Here is a 24236-nt window from a genome sequence, read left to right as displayed (position 1 = left end):
AATGAAATCTGTGATAATGAATTAAATTCACAAAATATAAAATATATTAATAAACAATTGAAGATACACAAAAAAGTCTTGAAAAAATCTATGCAGAAAAAATTAAGGGAGCCCAAATAAGATCAAGAATTAAATGGATTGAAGAGGGAGAAAAGAATTCAAAATACTTTCTTGGTTTGGAAAAATGTAGACAAACACGCAAAAATATTACATCTCTAAAAGATAACCAAGGCAAAATAACAGATGATCAGGGTAAAATATTAGAAATAGAAAGAGAATATTATCAAAATTTATATACATCCAAAAAACCATATGTAAAAGATATACAAGAGTATGTTGAGGAAACAAAAAATGATTACACCCTATCTCATGAAGAAAGTAATGATTTAGAAGGAAAGCTATCAATAGATGAATGTACAAAATCAGTTTTCAATATGAAATTAAATAAATCTCCAGGAATAGATGGATTAACAGGAGAGTTTTATAGAACCTTTTGGTCATATATAAAAAACTTTGCAGTTTTTGTGTTTAATAAATGCTATGAAAAAAAAAAGAACTCACAGACAATCAAATGATCGGACTTACAAATATTATTTATAAAAAAAAATGATCCACTTAATCTAGATAATTACAGACCAATAACTTTGTTAAATGAAGATACTAAGATAATAGCTTATTCATTAGCTCAAAGATTAAAACCAGTACTTCACAAAATTATTCACAGTGACCAAAATGGCTATGTGAAAAATAGATATATAGGGTTTAATATCAGACAAATTCAAGATATAATTGACTATTCTGATAAATTCAATGTAGATGGAGCAATCTTATTTCTTGATTTTTCAAAAGCGTTCGATTCCTTAGAATGGGAGTTTATGTACTGTGCATTAAGAAAGTTTTGTCTACAAAATTCTATTATAAATTGGATACAGACTCTATATACAAATATTAAAGGATGTGTAACAAATAATGGTTGGATCTCTGCGCCCTTTGACATTCATAGAGGGATTAGACAAGGCTGTCCGGTCAGCGCGATTATTTTTCGTGATGGCAGTAAAAATCTTAGCATGTCGATTGAGACAAGACAACAATATAAAAGGCATACAAATTAAACCAGATAATAAAACACATAGTTTAAAATTAAGTCAGCTAGCAGATGACACAACAATTTTTGTTAAATCTAAGCAAGAAATTAAAGTAGCCCTAAATATAATTGAGATATTTGGTTCTTTATCTGGTCTTAAACTGAATAGAGATAAAACAGAAGGTATTTGGCTAGGAAATCTGAAAAGCAGTAGAGATAAATATGAAAATATAAACTGGTCAACAAAGCCAATAAAATGCTTGGGAGTATACTTTGGACATAACATGATTGAATGTGAAAAACTAAACTTAGAAAAACAGCTAACTCAATCAGAGAAAATTATCAAAGATTGGTCTAAAAGAAAACTTACTATCTTAGGCAGAATACCTGTTGTAAAGTCTTTAATAGTTCCAAACTTAACCTTTTTAGCATCAATAATCAATATTAATAAAGACTACATATCAAAGTTTAAAAAAATAATATTTAACTTTATTTGGGATAATAAAAGAGAAAAGGTTAAAAGATCTGTTGTTTGTACAAAGTATGCTAATGGAGGATTAAACATGATTGATGTAGATAAATATATTGAATCATTAAAAATAAATTGGGTTAAAAGATTAGTTAACAATGATGATATGTTACCAAACTGGACAGTTATTCCTCAGTTCTACTTTGATAAACTAGGAAACAATTATTTAAGTTTCTATATGAACATAGATAAAACAAAAGATATAGAGAATTTAAAAAACAATGTAACACCCTTTTACTTCGAAATAATTAAACCTTGGGTGAAATTGAAAAACAGTAGAACAGAAAAAATCCCAAATAATTTTATTGAAATAAGAAAACAAATAATATGGGGAAACAAATACATAAAATTAAATGGTAAATGTCTAATCTATAATCAATGGATTAAAAATAATATACTATATATTAATGATCTCCTGGATGATAATGGAGATATTTCTCAAAATTTGATATTAAACAAACTATCATCTCATTGTGATTGGTTTGCAGAATATACAAAATTAAAAAAGGCATTACCAGACCAATGGTTAAATTTACTTAAAGAAGAAAAATCAAAGCGAACAAAAGTTAACTATTATAAAAAATTGGAAATAGTATGTAGAAATCATACAAAGTATGAGTTACAAAAAGTAACAACAAAAGATATATATATAATATACTACTACAATTTAACATAGAAACACCAATAGGTTTTGTAAAGTGGAAAAATATTTTGCAAGTTGAAGATATATTAATTTGAAAATAAAACACAATATACTGTTTATTTTTGGATATTTAAAAGATAATACAATGAAAATATTGGGGTGGAAATTGTTACATTGGATACTGCCCTGTAAACAAATACTAGAAACTTGGAAAATAGTAGATACTCCTTTATGTAATATATGCAATGTTAAAGAGAATTATGAACATTTCTTTATCACCTACAAATATTTTAAAACTTTTTGGGAAAGTATTAGATTACCGGTAATTCTTAACAAACTCAAAATTGGATATCACATTATAAGTTTAGAAAACCTAATATTTGGATATAAAATAACTGATGATAAGTATTATGAAATTAATTTTTTTATAACAGTAGTAATATTTAGTATAAATAAAGCATACTACTTATCAAATAGAAAAGAAAAAGAAGTAAATGTGTTTGCTATATTTAAGTATGAATTTCTGTCAAGAGTAAACCACTACAAAGCAACAAAACAAGAAGTAAGCTTTACGCTGAAGCGAATCGAAAGTATTTAAAAAAAAAATCTCTTTTTACTTCTTAGCTAAAACTTGTATAACTGTTTAATACCACATGTTCCAGTGACACTAAACAGCAAAAGCCAAAACCAATAGTGATATACTCACAAATTGTAAAATTAAATCCCAACTGAATGTTTTTGTTATAGTAGTATTGTATTATATAGGACGATTTATTAGTAAATTTAAATATACTGAAAAACACTGTTATATTTCTGGAAAATTGTAAATTGTAATTTATACTTATGTTTATAGTATTAGTATCAATAGGTTACCCTAAACCTATTATTTATAGTATTTAGGGCTTCTAAGGAGAAAGCTGTATCCTTAAAAGATTTATACACAGCTTTAATGAAATAAAGTATAATATGTTTTAAAAAAAAAAAAAAAAAAAAAAGAGAACCTCCCTTTAGTTTTTCATAAATTTCTGATATGACATTGAGAAGTTATTGAACTTTATTCTTTGAAATAGTGACGGACGTATCACACGCTCATGGCACAGCTGTTTATTAGTCCCCTCCCGACGAAGTCGAAGGGTACTTTAGGTTTGCACTCCATCCGGCTGTCTGTCTGTCTGTCCATCTGTCTGTCCGGCAAATCAGTTTTCCAGACTTTTTTTTTCGTGCTTGAAGATATTGATTTGATATTTGGTTTATTGATTTATCATGACAAGTTACAGGTCAAGCTCAATTTCCATGATTTTAGCTTTTCTCTTTGTTCAGTTTAAGCCCTTTCCCTAGAATTAAATTTTTGATGAAATACTTATTAATTAGTAGATTTCTGTTCAAAGGGAAATAACTCATTTTTATATGACCGCAAAAAATTTTGCAGTCGTATATTGGTATTACGTCATCGTCGTCATCCGAAGACATTTGGTTTCCGGACAATTACTTTAGTATTAGTAAATAGAAATCTATGAAATTTAAACATAAGGTTTATAACCACAAAAGGAAGGTTGGGATTGATTTTGGGGGTTATGGTCCCAACAGTTTAGGAATTAGTGGCAAAAAAGGGGCCCAAATAAGCATTTTTTTAGTTTCATGACAATAACTTGTGGAACCGTGTATGGATCTCTCTGAAATTATACCACAAGTTTTCTATACCACAAAGGGATGGTTAGGATTGGCTTTGGGGGGTTATGGCTCAAACTGTATAGGGATTAGGGGCAAAAAAGTGAGAAAAACAAGGGTGTCCTGGTTAATGGACAATTACTTAAGTACAAATTACAGTGTAAGGGAGGTAATTCAAACACAACTTTGAATTACCTCCCTTACACTGCTTTTAAATTATGTATTTAAAGAAATGTTGTATTGTCTTGAGGTGATTAGCTGTCAATTTATTTTTATACGACCGCAAAAAAATTTTTGTGGTCGTATATTGGTATGACGTTGGCGTCGTCATCGTCGTTGTCGTCGTCGTCCAGCGTCGTCGTCCGAATACAAATTAGTTTTCGCACTCTAACTTTAGTTTAAGTGAATGAATCTCAATGAAATTTTACCATAAGGTTCAATACCACAAAAGGAAGGTGGGGATTGATTTTGGGGGTTATGGTACCCACAGTTAAGGAATTAGGGGCCAAAAAGGGGCCAAAAATAAGCATTTTTGTAACTTCCAGACATAACTTGTGTGTAAGTGTATGGATCTCTCTGACATTGTACCACAAGGTTCCATATTACAAAGGGAATGCTGGGATTGATTTTGGGGGTAATTGCCTCCAAATTTTAGGAATAAGGGGCCAAAAAGGGGCAAAAAACAAGCATTTTTCTAGTTTCATGACAATAACTTGTGTGTAAGTGTATGGATCTCTCTGACATTGTATCACAAGGTTCCATATCACAAAGGGAATGCTGGGATTGATTTTGGGGGTAATTGCCTCCATATTTTAGGAATTAGGGGCCAAAAAGGGGCGAAAAACAAGCATTTTTCTAGTTTCATGACAATAACTTGTGTGTAAGTGTATGGATCTTTATGAAATTGTACTGCAAGGTTCCATATCACAAAGGGAAAGCTGGAATTGAGTTTGGGGGTAATTGCCCAAAAAGTTCAGGAATAAGGGGCCAAAAAGGGGCCAAAAATAAGCATTTTTCTAGTTTCCAGACAATAACTTGTGTTCAAATGTATGGATCTCTCTGAAATTGTACTGCAAGGTACCATACCTCAAAGGGAAGGCTGGGATTGATTTTGGGGGTAATTGCCTCAAAATTTTAGTAATTAGGGGCCATAAAAGGGCAAAAAACAAGCATTTTTCTAGTTTCAGGACAATAACTTGTGTGTAAGTGTATGGATCTTTATGAAATTGTACTGCAAGGTTCCATATCACAAAGGGAAAGCTGGGTTTGAGTTTGGGGGTAATTGCCCTAAACGTTTAGGAATTTGGGGCCAAAAAGGGGCCAAAAAACAAGCATTTTTCTAGTTTCAAGACAATAACTTGTGTTCAAGTGTATGGATCTCTCTGAAATTGTACTGCAAGGTACCATACCACAAAGGGAAAGCTGGGATTGAGTTTGGGCCAATGGGGTGATGAATCATAAGGGGGTTCAAAAAAATTTGGGGGATTTTTTTTTCTTTTTTTCATACATGTAAACCTCCCGACGGGAGTACAATAATCCCGTTTTCAGGGGTCTCCTCCCGACCTCGCGTTGAAGAGAAAAAAATCCTGTGTATGAAATCTGCCCAACATATCATCTCAGACATCTGGTGTAACTGACATCACCTGAAGTTATATTTTACCTGTAAATCAATTAACATGCATAATTATATGGCTTCACTTGTCAGCTTGGGTGTCAAACATACTGGTAATCAACGATTTTTACCTCAGGCTAACTGCCGTTGTGTAATAAAAACTTTGTGTATTTGTTGGGTTACTTCCCCTGATTTATCCTGTTTTAAGTTACTTTCCTTTAAATAATGTTAATTTTTAAAAGAATATAAATAAAATATAAATTGAACAAATAATCATAAAAGGATGGTAATTAAATGATTTTAAATGTCTTAGGACAAATCAAAAAATAATAATTTGAAAATTATTTGAGGGTTCTATACTTTCTTTCAAGGCTTAAATTGAATTCATATAATAACTATGACCCATGTTCAAAATTTAAATGAGTTTCTGATTATTCAAATAAAATCTAACTGCAAAAGCAGATAGGTAAACAAATGATCTGATTGCAATGTTTGTCCTATAGAATAATGATATAAAAGATATGAATTGAATAATTTAAAGAACATACTAAAAAAAAAGAATCTTAGATTGAACATGTAGAATATTAAGATAAAGAAACTTTATAAGTACAAGGGTACTATAAACTTAATACATAATACATTCGGATTGAAAGTTGAAGAAAACACACTTTAAAAGACAATTTTTACAGCACACGGTTACATTTACGACAAACTTTATGTCGATTAAAAACCTCCTGATCTGAGTCCTAATCTCCTGACCAAAATTTTCCAATCTCCTGATCTGAGTTTCACAGTCCATCACATGTATGTTTTTTTCTTTAAAATTTTCCATTTTAAATTGGTTATTTCTGATGTATATATAAAAGCAAATAATAACGATATGGTTTGAATAGGTAAATTAAAAAATTTTAAGTTCTTAGACCACTTTCATTCTGTGTGAGAAACCTATGCTGTGTCAAATATTTAATTACAATCCAAATTCAGTGCTGTATCAAGCTTGAATGTTGTGTCCATACTTGCCCCAACTGTTCAGGGTTCGACCTCTGCGGTCGTATCAAGCTGCGCCCCAGCGGAGCATTTTATTAGAAGTTACTATTTTAATAATTTTAAAAATGCTGATTAAGGTAAATTAGTTTTAGCCATGATTATGTATGTCATTTTCTATTTTAAGACTTTAATGATGTATTTAAATGGGTTATTATGGTTGCAAACTCCATTGGAAATTTGAATTGAGATTATGACCATGTCTTGAGGGAAAGAATTTTTTTTTTGGGAAAAGGGGGGGATAAAAAAAAAAAATTAAAAAGAAGGGGGGGGGGGTCAATTCGCAACAGCATAGAGTATTGCACAAAAGAAAAAAATTGAATATAAATTCAAATCATATAACCAATTCTAAGTTCCTTGACTACAGTTATTCTATTTAAGAAACCTATTATGTGTCAAATATTGAATTACAATCCAAATTCAGACCTATATTAAGCGCGAATATTGTGTCAATTTTTCCCCCAACTGGTCAGGGTTTGACCTACGGGTCGTATCCAGCTGCGCTCACAGAGGAAATTTATTTAAAAGACTTTTAAAAGACAAAATGACATTTTGGATTTTTTTCCTTTTCTTTGGTAAATTGTTTGAAGAATATAATGGTAGGTTTGTTTGTCATTCTTGAAGATATTGATTTGATAATTAGTATATAGTTTTATCATGACAAGTTACAGATCAAGTTGGAATTTTGTTCCAGTCTGATCATTTTGTGCAGAGTCATGGTCTTTGGACATAGAAAATTCACTTAAATAATCAGTTTTCAACAGTTTTTTTCATCATGATTGAAGATTTTGACTTGATATTTTTATGTAGTTTAAACCGTGACAAGTTATAGATCAAGTTAGAATTTCGTTCCATAACAATGAAATTGTAACCGGTAGGGGACTATGTATTGCCATGTAATACTCACAGAATGCTTGTTTAATATGATATCTAACAGCTGTTTTGTTTATACTTGATAAGGAGCAATGTTAGAGAGAGGTTTTAGCTGGAACATAATATATTGATATAATATAATAGTCTCAGGTTGTTAATGTCGGAATATTGGACATCTCAACTTTTTTGTTCATATATGACGAGTTTTTATTAAAAACAAAAGTGTTTTTTACACTGAGCTTTATATGATATCAAATTTATACGGGACCAGTTTAGAACGGTCAGTTATTTTGATGCTTTCACAGTTTTAAGTGTGATCCTATCTGGGTTGTATCGTTATAACATTGATACAATTTTTTCTTTTTAACATTTGTTTACGTTATCTTTTTTTGTAAATGTTTCTGGTTTATTCCCGAAATTGATAATCGGTGTGGCTAGGTAAATTATTGATTGAGGTCGTGTCAGAGCGTCACATTCAGTAAGGTATTCCAGTGACATCCTGTCGACTTAAAATTCGTATTACACAATTATAAAATACAGGTCCATGCGTGGTCTCTTTATAGAGGTACCAGGTGTGCGCAGGTAACATTTGTTGAACCATAAAACTATCAGCTGTAGTATACATCCTGTGTACAATTTTATCCTGTGTACAATTTGGGCTTGAAAGACATAATGGATGTTGATGATTTCACTCGTGTTTGAAATTATAATTAGGGCCCTGCCGAATGGCGGCCGCTCTATAGTGATCAGTCTGTCCGTCCGTCCGTAACAAATCGTGTCCGCTCTATATCTAGAGAACCGTTATGATTTCAAAGTTTATACTTGACATGTATATTAACCAACACCAGAGGGTGTGTCATAATGTATGTTCAACTTCCTAGGCCAAAGGTCAAGGTCAAAAACTTTGGTTTTAGTTGACAACCCCATGTCCTATGGTAAAGATCGTGTCCGCTCTATATCTTGAGAAACGTTATGATTTCAAAGTTTATACTTCATACGTATATAAACCAACACCAGAGGTTGTGTCATAATTTATGTACAACTTCCTAGGTCAAAGGTCAAGGTCAAAAACTTTGGTTTTATTTGACAACCCCATGTCCAATGATAAAGATACAAATTTTTTACCACACATTATTCACAGCGGGGTCCACAGAGATGGCTCCCATCTTAATGATATCTAGTTCCACCTGTTACGAATGATATTCCAATATTTATTGTCCCTTGCGCAACATGGAAATATCTGGCATCTGTCTGCGAGTCCATCCATCCGGTCTTGTTAGCGCTCTCACATGTACAATTCTTGCCAGATTCTTTTGAAACTTATATCATAGGTTTATATCAGCAATGTCTTGGACAAGTCTGAAAATCAGTGCCGATCAATTATTTTTAAAGAGTTATGCCCCATGGAAACATTAATGTTATGGAAAATTGCATCAGAAGTGCTCTCATGTGTACAATTCTTGCCAGAATTTTATGAAACTTATATCATAGGTTTATATCAGCAATGATTTGGACCAGTTTGAAAATTAGTGCTGATCAATAATTTTTAAAAGAGTTATGCCCCTTGGAAATATTAATTATATGGAAAATTGCCTTATGTGCCCTCATGTGTACAATTCTTGCCAGATTTTTATGAAATTTATATTATAGGTTTATATCATCAATGTACTTGAAGAGTTCAAAAATCAGTGACGATCAATTATTTTCAAAAGAGTTATGCCCCTTGAAAATATTGATTATATTGAAAATTGCAATGTTTTCGCTCTGATGTGTTCAATTCCTGCCAGAATTTTATGAAACTTATATCATAGGTTTATATCAGCAATGTCTTTGACACTTTCGAAAATATAAAATCTGATCAAATATTTTTAACGAGTTATGCCGCTTGGAAATATAAATTATAATGGAAATCACATTGCATTTGCTCTGAAGCCTTCATTTCTCTTAAGATATTAATAAAAAGTTTTGAAGAACAAAAAAAACGCTTTTTTATGCTCGTACGTACGTACGTCCCAAAGTTGGTTTCCGTTCTCTAACTTTAGTTTGCTTTAACCAAATGTTATGAAACTTATACAAAATGCTTATTACCACAAAACACAGATCAAGTTTGAATTTTGGTGGCGTCACTTTAACCGTTCTAGAGTTATGCCTCTTTACAAATGAAAAAATTGCTGAAATTTTTGTTTCCGTTCTCTAACTTTAGTTTGCCTCAAATAAATGTTATGAAACTTATACACAATGCTTATTACCACAAAACACAAATCAAGATTGAATTTCGGTGGCGTCACTTTAACCGTTCTAGAGTTATGCCCCTTTACAAATGGAAAAATTGCTGAATTTTTTGTTTCCGTTCTCTAACTTTAGTTTGCCTCAACCAAATGTTATGAAACTTATACAAAATGCTTATTATCACAAAAAACAGATCAAGTTTGAATTGTGTTGGCTTCACTTAAACTGTTCTAGAGTTATGCCCCTTTACAAATGAAAAAATTGCTGAAATTTTTGTTTCCGTTCCCTTACTTTAGTTTGCCTCAACCAAATGTTATGAAACTTATACAAAATGCTTATTACCACAAAACTCAAATCAAATACAAATTTGGGTAGCGTCGCTTTTACAGTTCCTCAGTTATGTCCCTTTATAACTTTATATGATATGCAAGCGGGGGCATCATCTGTGTCCCATGGACACATTCCCCATTTATTTCTTATACTATATGCAATAGATCAACTATATTTTTTGCTCACCTGGCCCAAAGGGCCAAGTGAGCTATTCTCATCACTTGGCATCTGTCCTCCGTCGTCGTCGTCGGTGAAAACTTTTTACATTTTGAACTTCTTCTAGAGAACCACTGAATGGAATGGAACCAAACATGGAAACATGGCATGAATGTTCCTCATGAGGTGTTGACCAAGTGTTGTTACTTTGAAGCCGATCCATAATCCAAGATGGCCGCCAGCAGGGGACTTAGTTTAACATAGGACCCTATGGGAAATACATACAAATGTCTTCTTTTAGAGAACCACTGAATGGAATGAAACTAAACATGGCATGAATGTTCCTTATGAGATGCTGACCAAGTGTTGATACTTTGAAGCCGATCCATCATCCAAGATGGCCGCCCGCAGGAGAGTTAGTTTAACATAGGACCCTATGAGAAATACATACAAATGTCTTCTTTTAGAGAACCACTGAATGGAATGAAACCAAACATAGCATGAATGTTCCTTATGAGGTGCTGACCAAGTGTTGTTACTTTGAAGCCAATCCATCATCCAAGATGGCTGCCATGGGGGACTTAGTTTAACATAGGACCCTATGGGAAATACATACAAATGTCTTCTTTTAGAGAACCACTCAATAGAATGAAACCAAACATGGCATGAATGTTCCTTATGAGGTGCTGACCAAGTGTTGTTACTTTGAAGCTGATCCATTATCCAAGATGGCCGCCAGCGGGAACTTAGTTTATCATAGGACCCTAAGCCAAATACATACAAATGTCTTCTTTTAGAGAACCACTGAATGGAATGAAACCAAACATGGCATGAATGTTCCTTATGAGGTGCTGACCAAGTGTTGTTACTTTGAAGGCGATCCAAGCGGAGGACTTATAGTTTAACGTAGGACCCTAAGGGAAATACATTCAAATGTCTTCTTTTAGAGAACCACTGAATGGAATGAAACCAAACATAGCATGAATGTTCCTTATGAGGTGCTGACCAAGTGTTGTTACTTTGAAGCCAATCCATCATCCAAGATGGCTGCCATCGGGGGACTTAGTTTAACATAGGACCCTATGGGAAATACATACAAATGTCTTCTTTTAGAGAACCACTCAATAGAATGAAACCAAACATGGCATGAATGTTCCTTATGAGGTGCTGACCAAGTGTTGTTACTTTGAAGCCGATCCATTATCCAAGATGGCCGTCAGCCGGGGATTTCGTTTAACATAGGACCCCATTGACAATACATTCAAATGTCTTCTTTTAGAAAACCACTGAATGGAATGGAACTAAACATGGCATGAATGTTCCTTATGAGGTGCTGACCAAGTGTTGTTACTCTGAAGCAGCTCCATCATCCAAGATGGCCGCCAGCGGGGGACATAGTTTAACATAGGACCCTAAGGGAAATACATACAAATGTCTTCTTTTAGAGAACCACTGAATGGAATGAAACCAAACATGGCATAAATGTTCCTTATGAGGTGCCGATGAAGTTTTGCTACTTTTTTTGCCGATTTACTGTTCAAAATGGCGACCAGGATTTTTTTATTAAATTACGGGGCCAATATTAAACCAAAATTGGCCTCAATCATTATTTGGGTATCTGTTATGATTTTTATCTATTTTTACATGATTTCCAAAACCGAAGTAGAGTCAGGTGAGCGACACAGGCTCTTGAGAGTCTCTAGTTTAGCTATTGCCCTTGTATTTTGGATCTAGATAAAATATGTGCAATGCAGAGGACATTGGAACTCTCTTCTTTTATTAAAATTTTAATAAAATTGAGAATGGAAATTGGGAATATGTCAAAGAGACAACAACCCGACAAAAGAGCAGACAACAGCCGAAGGCCACCAATGGGTCTTCAAAGCAGCGAGAAAATCCCACACCCCAGAGGTTGTCCTCAGCTGGCCCCTAAATAAAATTGTGTACTAGTTTAGTGAAAATGGACGTCACATTAAACTCCAAAACATATATAGTTCTTTTTGATAATTATTAAAAAAAAATCTTTTTAAACATGACCTATGGAAATTTTTGAACCCATTTTGAAACAAAAACCACTTCCATGGCTAATGTCCCTATTTTATAAGGCTTATGAAATTGTTGAATAAAGATATAAATTGAAAAAATCGTACATTGAAAGGGAAAAATATTTCTAGGAACCTCGAAGCCACTTTGATAGTTTGTTTGTAAGCAATAATAGATTTTTACAATAAATTTATTTAAGTCATTATTCTTTTTATGATAGTTTGCATAAAATATAAAAGAATTGATGAATGATAATTAATTTTGCTTTGTATAAATCTTTGTGAAAAATAACGAATATATATATAATTGAACAAGGGCATTGAAAAATACCCAAAGTAAAGATTGTAGAAAAAGAAGTCACGGATAAGAAGTCACATATATATAACTTTCAAGATTAAGAAGATATTAAAATACGAAGATAAGGCATGATTGCCTATGTGATAAAATATGCACCAGAGACTAAACTGATCTGACTATATTTTTATACGACCGCAAAAAAATTTTGTGGTCGTATATTGGTATGACGTTGGCGTCGTCGTCGTCGTCGTCCGAAGACACATTGGTTTTCGCACTCTAACTTTAGTTTAAGTGATTGGATCTTTTTGAAATTTGACCATAAGGTTAAATACCACAAAAGGAAGGTTGGGATTGATTTTGGGGGTTATTGTACAAACAGTTAAGGAATTAGGGGCCAAAAAGGGGCCAAAAATAAGCATTTTCTAGTTTCCAGACAATAACTGTGGAACGGTGTATGGATCTCTCTGAAATTATGCTACAAGTTTCCATACCACAAAAGGTGGGTTATGATTGGCTTTGGGGGGTTATGGTTCAAACCGTTTAGGAATTAGGGGCAAAAAAGGGGGAAAAACAAGGTTGTCCTGGTTAATGGACAAATACTTTAGTACAAAACATAATTTAAAGCAGTGTAAGGGAGATAAATCAAATACATCATTGAAATTATCTCCCTTACACTGCTTTTAAATTATGTATAAAGTAATGGTTAATGAACAATAAAGATAATTTAAAACAGTGTAAGGGAGGTAATCCAAATACAACGTTTTGGTTACTTCCCTTACACTGCTTTTAAATTATGTTTAAAGAAATGCATATTTATAAAGGAAGACCAGTAAAAATATCTGCAAATGTTGCATCTTTTTTTTTACAAAAAAATCCATATGAAAGATTTGACACTATATTTTTAATTCTATTATAAAATAGATTAAGTTAGCACTATGGTAAATTTAAATGGGTAATTATGGTTGCCAACCCCATTGGAAATTTGAATTGAGATTATGACCATATCTTGGGGGAAAGAATTTTTTTGGGGAAAAAAGGGGGGGGATAAAAAGAAATTGTGGGGGGTCAATTTTTTCTCATTTCAGATTTCAGAAATTAAAAAGAATTATTCTTCAAATATTATTTTTTTTTCAAATTTCAAATATTGAAAAATTTCAAGAAGTAATCTTTAATTGCACAGTATGGCGCATTAGATTTGTAAAATCTTTGATCACATTTATTTATTTGTTATGCCGAATCTAACAGTGTATTTAGATTTTTAATTTTGGGTCCAGTTTTCAAATTGGTCTACATTAAGGTCCAAAGGGTCCAAAATTAAACTTTGTTTGATTATAGCAAAAATTGAATATATGAGGTTCTTTGATATGCTGAATCTAAACATGTATTTAGATTTTTGATTATGGGCCCAGTTTTCAAGTTGGTCCAAATCGGGGTCCAAAATTAAACTTTGTTTGATTTCAACAAAAATTGAATATATGGGGTTCTTTGATATGCTGAATCTAACCATGTATTTAGATTTTTGATTTTTGGGCCCCGTTATCAACTTTGTCCACATTGAGGTCAAAAGGGTCCAAAATTAAACTTTGTTTGATTTCATCAAAAATTGAATTCTTGGGGTTCTTTGATATACTGAATCTAACCATGTATTTAGATTTTGGATATTGGACCATAATAGGTGAATGTCCAATTTAAAATTTTTAAGTTCTTGGACCACATTCAATCTGTGTTAGAAACCTATGCTGTGTCAAATATTTAATCACAATCCAAATCCAAAGCTGTATCAAGCTTGAATGTTGTGTCCATACTTCCCCCAACTGTTCAGGGTTCGACCTCTGCGGTCGTATCAAGCTGCGCCCTGCGGAGCATTTTATTAAAACTTCAATACCATGTTTCGAAACAAAAGCCCTGGTTTATTATCAGACAAGCTGTATTTCTGATCTCATGGTTATACTTGTATGGAAACCCAGAAATGCTTCATCTATTTTCTTATAATTACCTGGTATCTGTTTATATGAAACAATTCAAATTTCAGTTCCTTCATTTTGCATAAAAATATCATTATTTGATTTACGATTTTGAGTTAACACCCACCAAACCAATAAAAACGTATGGCAAGGTATATACCATGCAGACATTTTGCTATTGTCAGACATAAGAGAAATAAACACTCTTATAAACATACATGCATGCAGTTTACAATATCAAGAATAAGAAGTTGATGTCTGCAGATCAATGTTTAGTCAGTTAACTGACTATTCAGAGTCAGACATGTCACTTTTACATTCTTGGAAGCCTTCATATACCCCATCCGGTGATGGGAACTCTTTTTTGATAATGTTGACAATACAAACTTGTAGGGTAATTCTGTTTTTCTGTTTAAGTGGTTGGCCTCTCCTGACCCAACAAACAAACTAACGATACACCATTTGTCTGCTTTGTCTGTACCACCGGAGCTCGTCTTCAATGGCGCGCATACCTCAGGAAACTAATATAGCTTGTTTCAAGAACAATGGGGTTGAGACGAACTGTTCTCAAAATTGTCATTGTCAGTAATGCATTACTACTATTACTAATTTGGATTAATGACGGATACCCTGTTGGGTATTGCACAAGATTATCAGATAAAATAAAATTGTTATATTTAATTTTCATGTTTTCAAACGTAAAGATATATTCAGGGGACCATTTATAACACGCTCTATGCATAAGAAAACAAATACATGAGTAAAAGTTCATTTGATGAGGAAAATTAGTCTCCTTTGATCTCGAATTAAATTGTTAAAAAAAATCCTCAAACAGAATAAATGATATTTGTATGTGAATCCATTAATGAAATAAATGATGATTGACATTTTTTTCACAAATAATTCGTCTAGGTGATTGTTATATGAATTTTATTCTGTAAGAATAAAATGTTAAAAAGTCTGGTAAGGTAAATTAAACACATGTGCAATGGTATCTCTCTATTAAATTGGGAAAATATAACAAGTATTATTCTTTTATTTTTCATATTTGAAACTTTATGCTAATTCATAAATTGCATAGTACGTTATCGAAATTTTTCCTTTCTTAATTTTATACACTGCTGGAATTAAAAATTTTAATTTTATTTTCAATGAATTTATACAATTAAATTATTCTATTCTTATTGTCATTGGGTATTTAATCTTTGTATATTAAACTCTCCATTCTTTTTCTGTTATATACATTCAAAATGACAATATTCACACCTGTAACAGTAGGCTTGAGGCTAAATTGCTATCAGGCAAAGCTCAAACGAATTGTTTTACATGATGCTCATCTATTCGAGATTTAAATAATGCATTTACAAAATAATAGACACAGACTTTGTGTAGAAATGGTTGTCGAAATTATTGAGATAAGAAAAGGCGAAAAATATTTTCAGTTCAATATCAGTAAATAATTTGTGTTCAATAAATATTTCCTGAAAAAAGTCTCAACAATAATTTATGAAATTAAATCGAAAATATATACCATATAGGAATTTTTATTTAATCAATGCAAAACGGTACGCGTGTGTTCATTTTCTTTCATTCTTACATTGTGGTTATTAGCTAAAAGAAACTGTCATCTGTGCGCTAAGATAATTTTCGTCTTCAGGTAAATTAAATCAATGAGTGATGGATTTCTCTTAGAAGAAATTTAAAGGTCCCAGTGAATACACCGGTGTCATTCAGTATTTGAGAAAAATGATCTTGAAAGAATAACTAACGGTGGTCAAGCATTGTGATTGGATTGTGAAAGATCTGGTAACGGATCTTGAAAGCAATTAAATGTAATTCTACTTCAAAATCTGTGAAAAATCTGTTGTAACTTCAAAAGGTGGAACAAATCAGAAAAAAAGAAATATGTCTGCCAAAATGATTCAACTTTCTTAATAAAATACTGTACACTACATTAAAGAAAAAATGTAGTACTTTTAAAGAAAACACATAAGGCGACAGACTATCCTATGAGAATCATTAAGAAAAACTTAACCTTTTGTATCTATAATAGTCACATACCAATATATCATGATATATTAGAAACTTTATCTTTAGTGTGTTAGATAGTCCAGTAAAATTAAAGTATGTTATTATGTGAAAAAGTTCATAGTATTAACCGGATTTTCGAAGGAAATATTGGTTATTGATTTGGTAATGTACTGCGGGCGGGCAGGTGGGCGGATGGGCGGCTGCCAAACAGTGTCTCTTCAATAACATGAAAACACTGTGATGATTTTTTTCAAATTTAGATATGTTGTTTCTTGTGACTAAATGAAGGTCTAGTTCAATTTTCACTATTTTAGTATTTATCCTTTTTGAGTTATTGCCATTTTTTATATCCAAAAGTGGTATTTTTAAATATTTTTCTCTTGTTATCATATCATGACTAAGCTTAGTAAATGTCTTATCTCAAAATTAAAATTGGAGTGACAGATTTATTTGAAAATTTTCTATTTCCTAAGTGGTGATGATTATAAGCTATATTATTAGACATTTTGAAGTTAATCATACCCCACGCAACGAGTTACGGAGGGTATAATGTTTTTGACCCGTCCGTCCGTCTGTCCGTCTGTCCATCTGTCAGTCCATCAATCCTATTTCTTGTCATCGCAACTCCTCTCAAACCACACAACAGAATTTCACGAAACCTTTTTAGATAATAAGGACATACTATGTAGTTGTGCATATCGACAGGAAATTACGATTCAATTTTTTTTCTAGGAGTTACGCCCCTTTGAACTTATTTACTTTAATGTACTACTGCAACAGTTTGTCATCGCAACTCCTCTCAAACCACACAACAGAATTTCTTGAAACCTTTTCAGATAATAAGGACATACAACGTAGATGTGCATATCGACAGGAAATTACGATTCAATTTTTTTTCTACGTGTTACGCCCCTTTGAACTTATTTGCCAAATATACTACTGCAACCTTTTGTCATCGCAACTCCTCTCAAACCACACAACAGAATTTCATGAAACCTTTTCAAATAATAAGGACATACTACATAGATGTGCATATCGACAGGAAATTAAGATTCAATTTTTTTTCCAGGAGTTACGCCCCTTTGAACTTATTTCCTTCAATGTACTACTGCAACAGTTTGTCATCGCAACTCCTCTGAAACCACACAACAGAATTTCATGAAACCTTTTTAGATAATAAGGACATACTATGTAGTTGTGCATATCGACAGGAAATTACAATTCATTTTTTAGCTCACCTGGCCCGAAGGGCCAAGTGAGCTTTTCTCATCACTTGGCGTCCGTCGTCCGTCGTCGTCCGGCGTCGTCCGTCGTCGGCGTTAACTTTTTACATTTTGAACTTCTTCTAGAGAACCACTGAATGGAATGAAACCAAACATGGCATGAATGTTCCTTATGAGGTGCTGACCAAGTGTTGTTACTTTGTAGCCGATCCATCATCCAAGATGGCCGCCAGCGGGGGACTTAGTTTAACATAGGACCCTATGGGAAATGCATACAAATGACTTCTTTTAGAGAACTACTGAATGGAATGAAACCAAACATGGCATGAATGTTCCTTATGAGGTGCTGACCAAGTGTTGTTACTTTGTAGCCGATCCATCATCCAAGATGGCCGCCAGCGGGGGACTTAGTTTAACATAGGACCTATGGGAAATGCATACAAATGACTTCATTTAGAGAACCACTGAATGGAATGAAACCAAACATGGCATGAATGTTCCTTATGAGGTGCTGACCAAGTGTTGTTACTTTGCAGCCGATCCATCATCCAAGATGGCCGCCAGCAGGGGACTTAGTTTAACATAATACCCTATGGGAAATGCATACAAATGACTTCTTTTAGAGAACCACTGAATGGAATGGAACCAAACATGGCATGAATGTTCCTTATGAGGTGCTGACCATGTGTTGTTACTTTGTAGCCGATCCATCATCCAAGATGGCTGCCATCTGGGAACTTAGTTTAACATAGGACCCTATGGGAAATACATACAAATGTCTTCTTTTAGAGAACCACTGAATGGAATGAAACCAAACATGGCATGAATGTTCCTTATGAGGTGCTGACCAAGTGTTGTTACTTTGTAGCCGATCCATCATCCAAGATGGCCGCCAGCGGGGGACTTAGTTTAACATAGGACCCTATGGGAAATACATAAAAATGTCTTCTTTTAGAGAACCACTGAATGGAATGGAACCAAACATGGCATGAATGTTCCTTATGAGGTGCTGACCAAGTGTTGTTACTTTGTAGCCGATCCATCATCCAAGATGGCCGCCAGCGGGGGACTTAGTTTAACATAGGACCTATGGGAAATGCATACAAATGACTTCATTTAGAGAACCACTGAATGGAATGAAACCAAACATGGCATGAATGTTCCTTATGAGGTGCTGACCAAGTGTTGTTACTTTGCAGCCGATCCATCATCCAAGATGGCCGCCAGCAGGGGACTTAGTTTAACATAATACCATATGGGAAATGCATACAAATGACTTCTTTTAGAGAACCACTGAATGGAATAAAACCAAACATGGCATGAATGTTCCTTATGAGGTGCTGACCATGTGTTGTTACTTTGTAGCCGATCCATCATCCAAGATGGCTGCCATCTGGGAACTTAGTTTAACATAGGACCCTATGGGAAATACATACAAATGTCTTCTTTTAGAGAACCACTGAATGGAATGAAACCAAACATGGCATGAATGTTCCTTATGAGGTGCTGACCAAGTGTTGTTACTTTGTAGCCGATCCATCATCCAAGATGGCCGCCAGCGGGGGACTTAGTTTAACATAGGACCCTATGGGAAATACATAAAAATGTCTTCTTTTTAGAGAACCACTGAATGGAATGGAACCAAACATGGCATGAATGTTCCTTATGAGATGCTGACCAAGTGTTGTTACTTTGCAGTCGGTCCATCATCCAAGATGGCCGCCAGCGGGGGACTTAGTTTAACATAGGACCCTATGGGAAATACATACAAATGTCTTCTTTAAGAGAACCACTGAATGGAACCAAACCAAACATGGCATGAATGTTCCTTATGAGGTTCTGACCAAGTGTTGTTACTTTGCAGCTGATCCATCATCCAAGATGGCCACCAGCGGGGGACTTAGTTTAACATAGGACCCTATTGGAAATACATACAAATGTCTTCTTTTAGAGAACCACTGAATGGAATGAAACCAAACATGGCATGAATGTTCCTTATGAGGTGCTGACCAAGTGTTGTTACTTTGCAGTAGGTCCATCATCCAAGATGGCCGACAGCAGGGGACTTAGTTTAACAAAGGACCTATGGGAAATACATACAAATGTCTTCTTTTAGAGAACCACTGAATGGAATGAAACCAAACATGGCATGAATCTTCCATATGAGATGCTGACCAAGTGTTGTTACTTTGTAGCTGATCCATCATCCAAGATGGCCGCCAGCGGGGGACTTAGTTTTACATAGGACCCTTTGGGAAATACATAAAAATGTCTTCTTTTAGAGAACCAATAAATGGAACGGAACCAAACATGGCATGAATGTTCCTTATGAGATGTTGACCAAGTGTTGTTACTTTGCAGCCGATCCATCATCCAAGATGGCCGACAGCGGGGGACTTAGTTTAACATAGGACCCTATGGGAAATACATACAATTGTCTTCTTTTAGAGAACCACTGAATGGAATTGAACCAAACATGGCATGAATGTTCCTTATGAGTTGCAGACCAAGTGTTGTTACTTTGCAGTCGATCCATCATCCAAGCACTACAAAAGTCAAAAAGTCTGAAAAGACCAGTTTTTGTCTGAATTTGCATGAATTTTTACTCGACATTCTTAATTTGTCTGAATAATTTTTAAAAATTCTTGACATAGTATGAATTTGTCTAATAAGGTTCTTGATTTTTCTTGACAAGTTTCTTGACAGTATGAACATTGTCTTAAAATTTCTCGACACTTCCTGTATCATCTGATAAGAGTCTGGATTAGTCTCGACCAATTCTTGACTGTCTTAAATTTGTCTCGATCTGTCTTGACATATTCTTGACATTCTTAATAATGTCTGAATATGTCTCGACATATTCTTGACATTCTAAATAATGTCTGAATATGTCTCGACACATTCTTGACAGTCTTAAATATGTCTTGACACTATCTCAACAGTATAAATTTCGCCTGAAATGTGAACAGACTTATTCTGCACTGTTTATGACATTCTATTGCTGTTATATACTCCTTTTTATTATGGCTAAACTAAACTTTGAAGAATCAAGGATTAATTTGGTATAGTAAGATACCCTTTTGGTGCAACTAAGTTGGAATACCCTGAATAATCCCCCATGTAGTTTAATTTTGATTTATTTTTATTAAACATTTAAGTAATTGTTTTCACTTGGAATATAAGTCGAAGGTATTGACAAACAGCATTTAGATTTTTGCCGTTCGCAAAACTGCCAGTCAAATTTACTTTACTAAAATAGGTGTATTGTATCTCTTTTGGACCCCACAATTCATCTTTTTGGTTTGTGTGGCTAAAAAAAGAGGGGGGGGGGGGGCTTTCGTTTAGGTCAAAGAATTTGTTCCCATCTTGATTCAAAAACCTTATTCATTTTTTAGAACAACCCAAAAACATTTTTTATTCAAATTTGAGTGTTGAATTTTATAATTTTTTATCAAAAATAAATATTTGTGATAACTCCTTCCTGAAAAGAAAAAAAAATATTTAGATCTATATTATGCATGTCTGTTTGAGAACCATTTCATAAGACCGATGATTTCTATAGAAATCATTGATGGGACCCATTATAAATACATTTTTTTTTATTATTCCTGGAGTAGATAATAATTTTCTTTTAATCTTTGGGAATTATTCAATTTGTTGTATAGCTGATTACAGGTAAAGCAATAACTTCTATTTGACAGTTGCGTGTACTCTGGGGTGTGGAATACCTTAATTTTATGGGGAACATCCTGTCCATGTGTAATACTTAATATATTCCAACAGATGACATTACACAAATTTTTCTTCTGTTAAATGAATGATTTGTATATCATCATAATTTGCTATTTATATAAACCACATTTTGGTATAATAATTATTTACCATATCAACATTGAATATTATGAATGTAGAATGAAATATGTCTACAGTATGATTGGTTTGAATCATTTAATTTATAAGATTTAGGAATCAAAATTTGCAATTATTTAAAAACCCACATTGAAATTGTTTTATATCAACACACCCACATTTGAATTATTTTATACTTTAGATTCCATAGCCATATTTGCATTTGTAAAAATATTTATATACCCAAATTTTCAATTATTTTACATGCCCAACTTTTATTTTTGTTGTAAAGAAGTGTAACTTGAAACAACAGTATATCATATAAAGAGAAATAAAGATTAAAGTTATATCATGAATATATGTCATGATTTGTAAAACTCAGAACTGTCAAGTAAATTTAAGACACGATTCAAAATGTTCAGAATATGTCAAGCCATTCTGAGAAAAAATAAGAATGTCGAGAATATGTCGAGAAATTTCAAGACAGTATTCAAATGTCAAGAATTTGTCAAGAAATTTTAAGACCATATTCAGAATGTCGAGAATATGTCGAGTAAATTTCATACAAATTTAATATAAATGAGAATTTGTCAAGAAAAATTAAGACACAAGTCATACTTTTGGAGAATGTCGAGTAAAAGTTCATGCAAATTAAGACAAAAACTGGTCTTTTCAGACTTTTAGACTTTTGTAGTGAAGATGGCCGCTAGGGGGGGGGGGGGGGGGGGGCTTAGTTTAACATAGGACCCTATTGGAAATACATACAAATGTCTTCTTTTAGAGTACCACTGAATGGAATGAAACCAAACATGGCATGAATGTTCCTTATGAAGTGCTGACCAAGTGTTGCTACTTTGTTGCCGATTTACTGTTCAAGATGGCCACCAGGATATTTTATTAAATAACGGGACCAATATTAATCAAAATTTGGCCTCAATCATTATTTGGGTATCTGTTATGATTTTTATCTATCTTTACATGATTTCTAAAACCAAAGTAGAGTCAGGTGAGCGACACAGGCTCTTGAGAGCCTCTGGTTTTTCTTAGTGTTACGCCCCTTTGAACTTATTTGCTTCAATGTACTACTGCAACAGTTTGTCATTGCAACTCTTCTGAAACCACACTACAGAATTTCATGATACTTTGTAGATAATAAGGACATACTACGTAGATGTGCATATCGACAGGAAATTATGATTCAATTTTTTTTCTAGGAGTTACGCCCCTTTGAACTTATTTGCTTCAATGTACTTTTGCAACAGTTTGTCATCGCAACTCCTCTGAAACCACACAACAGAATTTCATGAAACTTTGTAGATAATAAGGACATACTATGTAGATTTGCATATTGACAGGAAATTATGATTCAATTTTTTTTTCTATACAATTTTTTTTTCTTACACTTATTTTATTTCTCCAATGACAATGTGGAGACGTGGGGTATGTGAGCGCGCTCACTAAGGTTCTTTAATTACATTATTAATTATTAAATATGTAATGTTAGAGTACTATATTAAACCATAGTTCTGTTCAAAAGAATAACCCTTCAGATTTGCAAGTATGATTTTCATTATTAATTAGATCTGGGAAATATCTAAGCATATGATAATCATTGGAGTGACAGATTTATTTGAAAATTTTCTGTTTCCGGATAAGATCTGTAGGACTGTATATATAAAGTTTGAAATTTACTAGAAGGACTGTATAAATGGAGTTTGAAATTAACTGTTCATTATTAGACATTTTGTAGATAATTAAGTCTCCCTAAACCATATATTTTCTTACCCCCACCCCCCTTCAATTTGAGAATGTGCTTTTATCTTGTAAACGGTCGAGATCCCCACCCCTAAACCATATATATCCTTGTATGTGACAATAAAACAAATCAAATGAAATAAAAGGCGAGTCCCCTGGGGTCACCCCCACCTCCTCCTGTTTGAGAACTTGTAAACGGTCGTGATCCAGGGGTCACCCCCACCCCCTGCCATTTTAGAAAGTTTTAATATCTTGTAAATGGTCAAGATCCCCACCCCTAAACCATATATATTCTGGTTAGTCATGATACAGCACATTTAATGAAGTCAAGTATTAGTCCCCAGGGGTCACCCCCACCCCCTGCCATTTGAGAAAGTTTTAATATCTTGTAAATGGTTGAGATCCCCTCCCATAAACCATATATATTCCTGTTCGTCGTGTCACAAAGATTCGAATGATATATAGGGTTAGTCCCCAGGGTTCCCCCCACCCCCAATGATCTAATATCTTGTAAATGGTCGAGATCCCCACCCCTTTACCATGTATATTCTGGTTTGTCATGCCAATATGATTTGAATGATATACAGGGTCAGTCCCCAGGCATCACTAATACATATAACTTTCATGGACCAAACCAATTTTCACTGGACTTTGCCCAATGTCAGGCGACCCTGGGAATGACGAATTATGGGAGCTTCGTTTGGGAGACTTCGTAACAGCATCCTGTTACAATCAGTTCTTGTTATATATATAAAATTTGATTTAAATAATTTTAACCTGTTATCAGATTACAAAGCATATGGTCAATATCTCATCACACAATTATAATTGGAGTGACAGATTTATTTGAAAATTTTCTGTTTCCTAAGTGTTGATGATTATAAGCTATGTAGGACTGTATAAATA

The 24236-nt window shown here is 33.5% G+C and overlaps 1 protein-coding gene across 2 annotated transcripts in view; it reads left to right on the top strand.

Annotated features, from left to right (window-relative positions):
* Window positions 1-24236, top strand: part of LOC127709737 (BTB/POZ domain-containing protein KCTD5-like) — a 134747-nt gene that overhangs the window by 99818 nt on the left and 10693 nt on the right. The window lies entirely within an intron of this gene.

The sequence above is a fragment of the Mytilus californianus genome, unplaced genomic scaffold (genome assembly GCF_021869535.1).
Source record: "Mytilus californianus isolate M0D057914Y unplaced genomic scaffold, xbMytCali1.0.p SCAF_7, whole genome shotgun sequence".
NCBI classification, from domain to species: domain Eukaryota; kingdom Metazoa; phylum Mollusca; class Bivalvia; order Mytilida; family Mytilidae; genus Mytilus; species Mytilus californianus.
This window is presented reverse-complemented; position numbering and strand designations above follow the sequence as displayed.